This window comes from Solanum dulcamara, chromosome 6 (genome assembly GCF_947179165.1).
Source record: "Solanum dulcamara chromosome 6, daSolDulc1.2, whole genome shotgun sequence".
NCBI classification, from domain to species: domain Eukaryota; kingdom Viridiplantae; phylum Streptophyta; class Magnoliopsida; order Solanales; family Solanaceae; genus Solanum; species Solanum dulcamara.
Genome location: NC_077242.1, coordinates 65,056,539 through 65,068,280, shown reverse-complemented (window position 1 = coordinate 65,068,280; position 11,742 = coordinate 65,056,539).

Sequence of the window (11,742 nt, the reverse complement as noted above, 5' to 3'; positions counted from 1 at the left end):
ACGTATTGTGTGTACTGATACTACTCTTGCTATGCCACTTGGCATAGTATAGTTGCAGGGTTACTGATGTTTCATAGGTGATGATGAAGATGAGTCTCCAACAGCTTCTACTCTTCATTTCTTATGGTGGGAGTTGTGTCTTGTTTTTATTTATACCTATATCTTTATAAACTCTTGTACCTGTTTAGACTAGTATCCTTGGAGGTGTTAGAATTTTTTTTGTAATAAACCTTAGAGTTTAAGACTTAATTATGGGTATTCTTGACTTTTCAGGCTGTTATTTTGATAATTGTTAAACTTCCGCATATTATTTTGTAAGGGTTCTTCTATTTAGGTGTTAGAGTAGGTGTCCGCACGGCTCGGTGGTTTGGGTCATTGTCACGCTCCGAGAGGGTACCCTAGACGTGACCGGCACTCAGGAACCATTTCTAGCTCCCAAGCGAACCACATAGCCTGATCACACATTCGTTCATTCATTCAATCAGCGGAAGACTTAAAATAAAGAGAATATTTGGTGGACAAATCCCAAATCAACAATCTAACTCAAGAAAGAAAGGCCATGGGCCAACAAATCAAACTTCAGTCTTTGTCATTAAAATATTTGACAAGAATAATTTCAAGGAAATAAAATATTCAATCGACCCATCACTATCTAGTCTATGAAGCCTCTATCACTACTATCAAATTGGTGCCAATGACATGTTCATGTCTACAATAAATCAAAATGAGAGGGCTAACTCGATGCAAGAATAACATAAGCGGTGTCCTCCGAATGTAGGGGAGGACTCACCAATACGCTGAGTGTGAATAGATCCTCAATGGTGCTCCTATTGACGATCTCTTAAACCTGTCTCTGCATCATGAAATGATGCAGGTCCAAATGGACGTCAGTACGTGGAATGTATGAGTATGTAATATGACAAAATGAAATATACCTCAAGGAAGAATAACGTTGGTTCAAATATCTCAAAATCAGAAAGATAAGAGAGACTCAATCAAAGTATCATAAGTCTAAAGTAAGAATACATTTTAGACAAAGACCAATCATAAACCATCCAATTCAGTCTAATCATGTACGATACAATTCAATTAAATCATTCAATCCAATCCAATCATGTATCATTCTATTCAACCCAATCACATATCACCTAATCTAATCCATCACACATCATCTAACCCGATCCAATCGTACACAATCCAATCACATATCATCTAATCCAATCTGATCACGTATCCAACCAAATCATGTACAATCCAATCACAATTCATCTAACCCAATCCGATCATATACAATCAACTCAACAATCAACTCAAAGGACTCAACTCAATAAATATGCAAATTAAACTATGCAATGTTTTACAATTCAACTCAATCACTACAATCACAATCAAGCCAATCATATCAAGCACAATCCATTCAATTGGGAGTTTCTCTAACTGACAACTATCACTATATGAGCGAGTGATAGTACAACAATCCGACGTTGTTGCCACGTCTGTTTATACTTTGCCAGGGTATGAACAATCAACCAATCATGGATCCATAACCAATCAAGTCCTATCATGTTAGGACAATAAAATGGGAAACATCCGACTTTAACGGTTCAATCCCCTCCTATGTTTGGCGACGTAGTTTATTGGTTCGAGTATGGACTATACTCTTACCCAATTTGATGCTCGATACTCCTCCCAAGACTCAATATGCTCATATCTATCAAGTGAGTAAAATACTCAAAATACTCATTTAGTCTCATTGGACTCTTTTTAAATCAACTCATTTAGTCTCATTGGACTCTTTTCAAAACTCAATCAAATCTGGCCTCATTGGACCTTCATTCACAATCAACTCATCTCAATCATCAAACTCTTCTTTTTTGAATTTGATACCATCTCAACTCAATGAATGCAGAAAATATTAGATGCATTTAAAACATAATTTCAACTCCTCAACTCAAACTCAAAATAGACATTTTTATGTAAAAATGCTCAACTCGTTTATACTCAAAATACTCATGTTCAAAAAATGATAATTTAGAGACTTCTCAAACTCAACTCATGCTTAAACTCTTTTTAAATCAAAGATGAAAATAATCATTCTTTAAACTCAAATAGTGTATAAATAGTTTATGCAAAATGTTCACAAATTATTTATTTAAAACTCATTCTCAAACAATCATTTATACTCATATGACTCCAGTCAAATCAAATTATGCAAATCACATATCATTCGGAAACTTAGCTAAGATGAATTCTTTGGACTTGGCTTGGTTTTAGGGATCCCTTATGACCCTAAATCAACTCTAACACCCTTAAATTACTTAGGAAGTGATCCTAAATCATGCACAACTCGAAGTCATCAATTTCGATTCTACACACACATAAAGAATGGTTCGAATTTTGGCAAAAAAAATAAATTGGGGTGTTACAGTCATGACACATAACAACCGCCAACCACAGTTAATCATGCCAACTATTAAACCATAAGATATTACCACGATCACCATCATTAGTCAACATCATCCCAAATTGTCACACACAATCAACATAATTAGTTATTACCATCAAGAATTACCGTATAAAAAATTTAAAATATTTTTATTGATATAGATATTAGATTAATTTAGTATTTATTTGAATTTTACGTGTATTATTTTTTAAACAAAGATAAATTTTATACATTAAGATATTAAGAAAACAAACAAACTTAACTATTTAATATTTAGATCTTAATGCAACATCTTAATATGTATTCAGATTCAAATCTCTAAATCTTAATGCACATCTTCATATCCAGATTCAAACATCTTAATCCTAATGAAAACAAATGAGACCATCTTTTCCAAATCAGTGTCCATTGCTCGTTGTGTAGTTATTGGATTTAGATTTTCCTTATGATAAAATTTAGAGCATGTCTTTTCTATACCAATAAAGAATAAGTAAAGAGAAAAGTGTTGAAATTATTTCTGAACTTGACGTAAATTATTAGTTTCGTTCTCGAACTATTAGGTTGGATCACTTTTGGACCTGACCCTTGTAAATAGTTTCTGTTGATTTTCAATAATAGGGCCTTTGAGCGAGCTTTGTTTTTAAAAAACTAAATGTAGATACAACCCCGATCTGCCACATGAGCAAGTGGTTTCAAACTCTTCTGAGAGAAGTGTTGAAAACACTCCAAACTTGGCGATAATTTATTGGTGTATTTCACTCATGTTGCAAGATCGAGGTATATTTAAGGTCAATTAATCAAATAAATGAATATTTCTAAAATTATTAATAGTTCAAAGATGAAACTAATATTTCACACCACATTTAAGGGTGTTTTCAATTATTCAATATATCATACATAAATCTTCTTGTTACGTGAATTTTGAACCATTGATTGAACGTCAGATCCAGGATAATAATACTTTATATTATTATACATTTCCTGTTTGAACAAAATTTCATTCTTTTCATCCCTTGGTTGACATTTGTACATTTGACTACGTACCATCATTAATTAGTCAAATTTTGAATAAATTGTATGGACAAAAGTAGCCCAACCATTCTTTGAATATGTGGAAATCTTTCACTATAAATAGCTACTAATATCTCTTCACTATAATTCATACACACAACAAACTTAAGACACATATATAGCTGCAAAGAGAAGCATTTAAATTTGCTAATTAAATCCATCATCATGAATAGGATGAACAACAAGAAAACCAATTAGAGACATTCAGATCCAATATGGCAGCCTTATTGCAGAAGGAAACTCAGCAAGAAAAGGAGAAGAAAGAGCCACCTTCCAAAAGTAAGCAGGAAAGGAAGAGGAGTAAACAAAGCTTAATCAGCAGCTCAGATAATGTTGCAGTCAAAAGCAACATCAACACAAGGTCTAAATCCCACAAGTTATGATGATCAATACACTCTGTTGGAATGCAAGGAGTATTGATACTCAAGGAGCCTTAGACAGACTACAAAGGTTGAAAGACTATCACAAGCTCTCTATGATTGCAATGCTGGAACCTTTCTCCAATAAATCTCAACTCCACTTCTACAGAATTCAGTTGGGAATGGATGATGCCATGTCCAATCCCAACAACAAAATATGGCTATTTTGGAACAAAGACTGTGTGTGCAATCTTGTGGATCAGGATGAACAACAGCTTACCTGTAAGATCAGCCAAGCAGCTTGGCCTAAACATTATCTCATTACCTTTGTATATGCCAAATGCAAAGACTACATGAGAAGAGAACTATGGGACAAGATGCTTCAATTCTCTGATAGGGAAGAACCTTGGTGCACCATTGGAGACTTCAATGTAATTACTCATGTTGAAGAGAAGATGGGGGGTCTACCTTACAACATGAACAAGAGCTTTGAGTTCATTAGTGTCATAGAAGCTTGTGGACTCACTGATCTTGGTTTTCATGGACAACAATTCATATGGTGCAACAAGAGAGATGCAGATGCCAGAATATGGAAAAGACTTGATAGGGCCATGGTCAATGATGCTTGGTTGGAGGTCATGCCAGTGAGCACTCTTAATCACCTGGCCTCTACAGGTTCTGATCATTGTCCTCTCCTGCTGGAATGTACTGAAAGACAAAGTCATGCTATCAAATATTTCAAGTTCTTACACTGTTGGGTTGATAATGAAAACTTCTTTGATACTGTAAGATCTTGCTGGGAAAGACCTGTGGATGGAAATCCAATGAGGATCTTCCATCAAAAACTGAAAAGAATGTCTAATACCCTTAGCCACTGGTCTAGAAATCAATATGGTGATATATTTGCTTCAGTCAAACAATTCGAGGAACAGGTGATGCAAGCTAAAGAAAATATCATCAATGACAATTCTGAAGATAATAGAGCCAAGCTAAGTCAGATAAATGCCCAGTATATCAGATATTTGAAGATAGAGCAGTCCATTTTGAAACAAAAAACTCAATTGCACTGGTTCAAAGATGGAGATGCTAATACCAATTATTTCCATGCCATCATCAGAGGGAGAAGAAGAAGGCTGTTCATCCATCAGATCAGTGATGAACAAGGAAACTCTATCCAGGGTGATGACAATATTGCAAGTGCAGCTTGTGCACACTTTGAGAGAATCTTTACTGCTGAGGAGAAACAAATAAATGAAGATGTGATTAAATGCATCCCAAAGATAGTTACTGATCAGCAGAATGAACTACTACAATCCATACCTACAAAGGAGGAGCTAAAAGAGGTAGTATTTTCTATTAGTCCTACTTCAGCTGCAGGGCCAGATGGCATGAGTGGCAAGTTCTTTCAATCATGTTGGGATATCATTAGTGATGATCTGCTGAAGCTAGTACAACACTTCTTCAATGGTCACTGTATTCCCAGGTACATATCTCATGCATGTTTGGTTCTACTTCCTAAAACTGAACACCCCAACAAACTGTCAGAGTACAGGCCCATCTCCCTCAACAATTTCACTAGCAAGATCATATCCAAACTACTCTGTCTCAGACTTGCTCCTATTCTACCTCAGCTCATTTCAGACAATCAGTCAGGATTTGTTAAAGGTAGGAGCATATCAGAAAATATAATGCTGGCATAGGAAATTATTCACAACATTCAGAAACCCAATGTAGGGGACAATGTAGTGATCAAGTTGGATATGGCTAAGGCATATGACAGGGTCTCTTGGTCCTTCACTTGTATGGTCATGAGAAGGATGGGATTTGGAGAAATCTTTATTGATATGGTGTGGAGGATCATGTCCAACAACTGGTATTCAGTCATCATCAATGGGGTAAGGCATGGATTTTTTCATTCCACAAGAAGTCTCAAGCAAGGAGACCCCTTGTCACCTGCCTTATTCATTATAGGAGCAAAAGTACTATCCAGGATGCTGAATAATCTTAACCAACACTACCTATATACTGGATTCCACATGGAAAGAAAGGGCCCCCAAGTGAACCACTTGAGCTTTGCAGATGATGTGATCATCTTCACTGCTACCAACAACTTGTCCATGACTCTTATTACCAAGACTTTGAAGGTTTATGAAACAACTTCAGGCTAGCTAATCAACAAGGACAAGAGCCAGTTCATGCTTCCTCTTAATACCAATCCAGATGTTATTGATAGGATAAGCATGATCACAGGCTTCAAGTGTACACATGGTCCCATTACTTACCTGGGCTGTCCACTCTACATTGGAAGGCAGAGAATCATTTACTATACAAGTATGGTGTCCAAAGTTCTAAGCAAAATCAGAGGATGGCAGACTAAAGTGTTGAGCTATGGAGGCAGAGCAACATTGGTGAAATCAGTGCTGCAATCACTACCAATCCACTTGTTGTCTGCAATCAGACCTACTGCTACCACTATGAATCAGATCAGAGGCCTAATAGCTGACTTTTTCTAGGGGTGGGACAAGGAGAAGAAGAAATATCACTGGGCATCATGGGAGACCCTCAGCTATCCTGTGGAGGAAGGGGGTATTGGTATGAAGAAAATACAAGATGTGTGCTTAGCTTTGTAATACAAACAATGGTGGACCTTCAGGTCTAAGAAGACTTTATGGGGAGAATTTCTGAAGGCTAAGTACTGCCAAAGGGCTCATCCTGTGATAAAAAAATGGCACACAGGTCAGTCTATTATGTGGAAGCACATGATGGCTAATAAAATTGATATTGAGCCACATATACACTAGCACATCAACTCAGGTACAAGTAGTTTCTGGTGGGATGATTGGTTGGGTATTGGTCCCCTAGCTTATCATAACAACCATCTACCTAGACTCAACAATACTAGAGTATCTGAATATATTGAGAATGGGGAGTGGAATGTGCAGAAAATCAAAAAATATGCCCCACCTCAGCTGGTGCAGCAGATACTAGACACTGAGATAGACTATAACCCTAACACAGCTGATCAAGCCTGCTGGAAGTTGACTTCACATGGCAACTTCACTTCTAAATCAGCCTGGGAACTAGTTAGGAAGAAAAGATCCAAGACCCTGACTGATGGGTGCACTTGGCACACTAACATTCCCTTCAAAGTGTCTTTTCTACTATGGAGAGCTCTGAGACAGAAACTCCCTACTAATGATAAACTTGTCCAATTTGGAGTAGTACCAGCAACATGTTCTTGTTGTTACAGACCAGGATTGGACAATGTAGATCACATATTTGCTTCAGGAAATTTTGCCAAGTATATTTGGCAACACTTCTCTAGCTCATGGGGGATAATGCAAGGGACCTGCTCACTGAGAAGCATACTGATGAAGTGGTGGACTGCCAAGTCCAGTAATGAGGCTCAGAAGCTCATGTTGCAGGCCACTCCTATCTTTGTATGTTGGCATATATGGAAGAATAGATGTGCAAGTAAGTATAGAGGAAAGAAATCTAGTACTACTAGAGTTAAATTCTCCATAGTCAAGGACCTTTACATGCTGATACACACTGCTTTCCCCTACATTAAGTGGCCACAGAGCTGGAAGGAACTGGTTACTATGATAGAACAGTGTCAACAAGACATGAGAGTGACCAAAGTTATGTGGATCAGACTTCCATCTTCCATTGTGAAATTGAATACTGATGGGAGTGCATTAGACAACCCTGGGAAAATTGGAGCAGGGAGAATATTAAGAGACCACAATGGCAACTTAATATATGCCTTTGCAACTCCATTGGAAATGGGTACTAATAACCAAGCAGAGGTGCAGGCAGCAACTATTGGCCTCACTTGGTGTATTCAACATGGACATAATAGAGTGATATTGGAAGTTGACTCTGAATTATTGACTAAGTGGCTGAAACAAGACCTTAAGCCACCTTGGAGCATTCACAGATATGTTACAAAGTTACAATCCCTGGTCCAACAATTGGAATTCTTTCAGTGCAAACATATATTCAGAGAAGCAAACCATCCTGCAGATACCTTATCAAAATGCAGCCACATGTTGAATGATACACAACACTTCTACAACCTCCAGCAGCTACCACAGGAAACAAAAGGTTACATCAAGATGGAGAAGCTAGGAATGGCAAGTTTCAGAAGGAAAACTCTGAAAAGAATCAAACTACCCTCTTGACTGATCTCATTCCCAATGTGTAATAGACTATTTACCTGTATTTTGGTTTACTTCTTCTTATTCCACCTAGTTATTTCCTATTGTAAGGGGAGAGTCTCCCTTGTTTATTGCTTCAGTAGAAATAATAACACAATGCTAGAAGTAAAAGATAGAGTAGGAGTGCCCTCTTGTGTGGAAGCCTTGTGCAGGTACTCTACACATCTGCACCCTCCAAGAACAAGAACCTCCACCTATCACAACACTCAAGAGCATAAAGCAACAACAACCCAGACCAGCAACACAATATCACACACATGGATCCACACTCAACAGCCATAAAAAAGGAAGCTTAAGTTCCAATTCTGTTTACTGTTGGGTGTCTCATTGTTCAGGTATCATGCAACTTTGAGCCATGTGGTGGTGTTGCAGCAGCTGATCCTGGAATTCATGCATCACCTACCATCTACATACATACAACAACTCCACAACAGCACATGGAGCAACTACAGTACATCAACAACAGGTGGAGGCTCATTCAACTCTAGGAGTTCCCTTCTTGTGGGTTTAAATTATGCAGGAACAATGGTTAAGGACCAACAACCCACCATAGACCTGCATCAACTCAACAACATCAATTGTAAAAGCTCCATTACATCAGCAGAAGTGAATACCACTAATCATCATCAGCAGCAACCTAACAGCAATAGCAGAAGCAGGATGCAACATGCCATAATTGGGAGCTTGCCTAACTCACCTGATGCAGGCCCTCTTTGGATTTACTCTAAGGGTTGCAGTAGCACAAGATCCTGTTTTGGGACTCTTTTGTAAAGCAACTTCAGCCTGCATCTTACCTCTATCAACAACAACATCCTCCAGCAGCAGTTCCACCATCATGCAATTCTCAGGGAACACCTACAAGTCATTTTGAAGAATTATTTGTTTGTGGGTTTTTCTGTTTTTGTTTGTGGGTGCAGGTACTCCTTACCAATTGTCTTTACAGGTTCAAAGCACCTCAGCAGAAGAGAAGCTACAGCAGGGCATGCTAGGACCTCTCTTCAGCCTCCCATTCAAGCCAACCTCTTCCCTGTAACATCTGTAACTAAGCTACAGCAGGGTATGATGTGCAGGGTGAGTTGCACCAGGTGGACCTGTCCAAAGGCCTCCAAACTTTGTAGGATTGCAGAAAATACTATAGGGATAAGGCCCAAGAAGTTTCATCACAAACGGACAATTGGAGACGTTAGGCGAGCGACCTTGAAAAAGTCAGCTGCCTTAAGCCTAAAGAGGGTGCCTTTTTTCCAACTTGTGCAAAAACCCTCCAAATCTTGCAGAACTAAAGAAAGGGATGTTTGGGTTTTTTTTATTTTTTTTATTTTTTATGGGAACAGACCCTACACGAGGCTCCCACCTCTCGTGCACAGTCAGGGGTTAAGCAACACCCCCAAGCCTTAACATAAATAACCAAAATAAAAATACAAGGAGGGGGACATAAACCTTACCTCCGATCCTATGGTGGTTCATAAGTCGGCTAACCTATTAAGGTCGGCTAACTCATCCCCGATACAAAAAAGAGACTAACTATAACTAGAAAGCAGTAAACCTGTGAGAGGACTCCTTCCGGTACAATTCAACTATGAAAGCATAAATGAGGGAGACTCTCCCCTTCCATGAGAAAAAAGGAAAGTAACCTACACTAGTCCTATTCAACTATGCTACGTACCAGACATAGCTACATTGAAGAAGAACAAGTATACGAAACTTCTATCTCGCATGAGATGGGAAATTCCTTTCATCTTTGCTCTTTTTAGTCTTGTCGTACCAAGTAAATCCAGGTGAAGTGTGCCTTTGTATCAGTATCATGATTACCAGCTAAGGAGGCTGAAAGGAGAGGAAGTATATGGAGCTATAGTAGCCAACAGCCTTGGATTTGTTGTGGAGAAAAGTGTAGCTGCATTCGAACACCTGCATGGGGTTCCAAATGTATGGTTGCTGCAGACCTGCACCTACAAGTAGCCAAGGGAGCAAACAAACATGGTTGTTGTAGTTCTGTAACCAGCTCCTTGCTGTCTCTCCCTCTGTTGGATGATGGTCAAGTCCTTGGGATACCTGCACAGACAGACAAAACCAGAAACATACACAAGCAACCAAGTCTAGAGGTTGCTGTACATGGGAGTGTGTTGGTTTTGGCATCTGTTGTTGCTAATGCTGTTGAACTTCATCTTTCAAGTCTGCACTTTCAGCTTCAGCTCTGTGGTTGAGTTGTTATTTGGTGTGTGGTTGAGCAGTTGTTTGGTGTTGTGTTCCCACAGTATGTATATGAAGTTGATGGAGATGTAACATGTTACAGCTACTCATGATATTGTTGTTGGTTCTTGGATGTTGTCTATGAGGTTGTTGGAGTTCCATCTGAGTTCCACTGTTGCCTATATCTCCAACAACCTGCACAAACAAACAAGCAAACAAACAAGCAAAAACACAATTCCAAGAGCAGTTCCAAAAGATATCTTAAGAAGTTTCAACTCAATCGGATAATTAGAGACGTTAGTCGAGCGATGTTGAAAATCCTAACAGACCCCAAAGCACTCTTGGAGGTCCTTTCCTTTTTGGTAGCTGGTTCAAGTTCTTTCTTGCCTTTGGTTATTTGTTGTATTGTTGCAGGTTGCTGGATTGATTCATCAACATGCACTGACAACAACTACATAGAAGACATCACAGATACAACCATCAAATCAAATAGAATCTCCAAGACCCCTGCACAAGGCCCAGCCTGGTTTTTTTGTCTGGTTGGCTATTTGTTTTTCTGTGATGGTTTTTGTGCAGGTACAACAACTGATGGGGAACCTTGGCAAATGAAAGGCATCAATATAGAGACTACAGCCTTCCAAGATAGGACCTCACCAACACACCAACCCTACACACATACATATTCCATCCTTGCAACACCTGCAGCAGATCCACTGCTTTCCAAAACTCTTGAACCTCCTTGCTCCTTTAATTATTATGTGCAGGCACATAAGATACCTTTAAAGGAGCTACTCAATTCTCCTTTGGAGGCAACAAGAAGCTGCCTACAGGTTTGCAACAACCCCCACAACTATCACACTTGTTTGTTTCTTTGTTTGCTTGTTTGTGCAGGTAAACAAAGTCACAGACAAAGGGACATAACAGCCACAATTGCAAGGGCCTCACCTACTCACATCAACTCTCCATGCATACCTGCTGTAGTCCTTCAACACCTGCAGCAGCCCCCTTTCATCCAAGTCTTTTGGAACTCCTTGACTATTTTCATTGAGGAGAAGACAAGAAGATGGAGCTCCAACAAACACAATGCTAATTATACAACACCCACCTGGAACTCTTTGCTTGTTTACTTGCTGATGTGCAGGCATATCAAACAGCAACAATGGACCCTTCCAAAGTGCAAGGCACCTTTAGTCAAACATTTAAGCCAGGGCTGCACCCTAGGAGCTCCTTCTTGGTTTATTTGTGGATGTGCAGGTACATCCCTGATCAGTCGACAACAATGGAACCATGCAAAGTTCAAGGCACACACTAATAGACTTCCAACCAGCTGTTCAAGTCAGGGCTGCACCACATACAAAATGCATGTTACACCTACTCTGTCCCTCAGCTTCCTTAACAACAACCCCAAGGTTGCTGGCTGCTATGGCTCCATTTACATCATTTCCTTTCACCCCCCTTA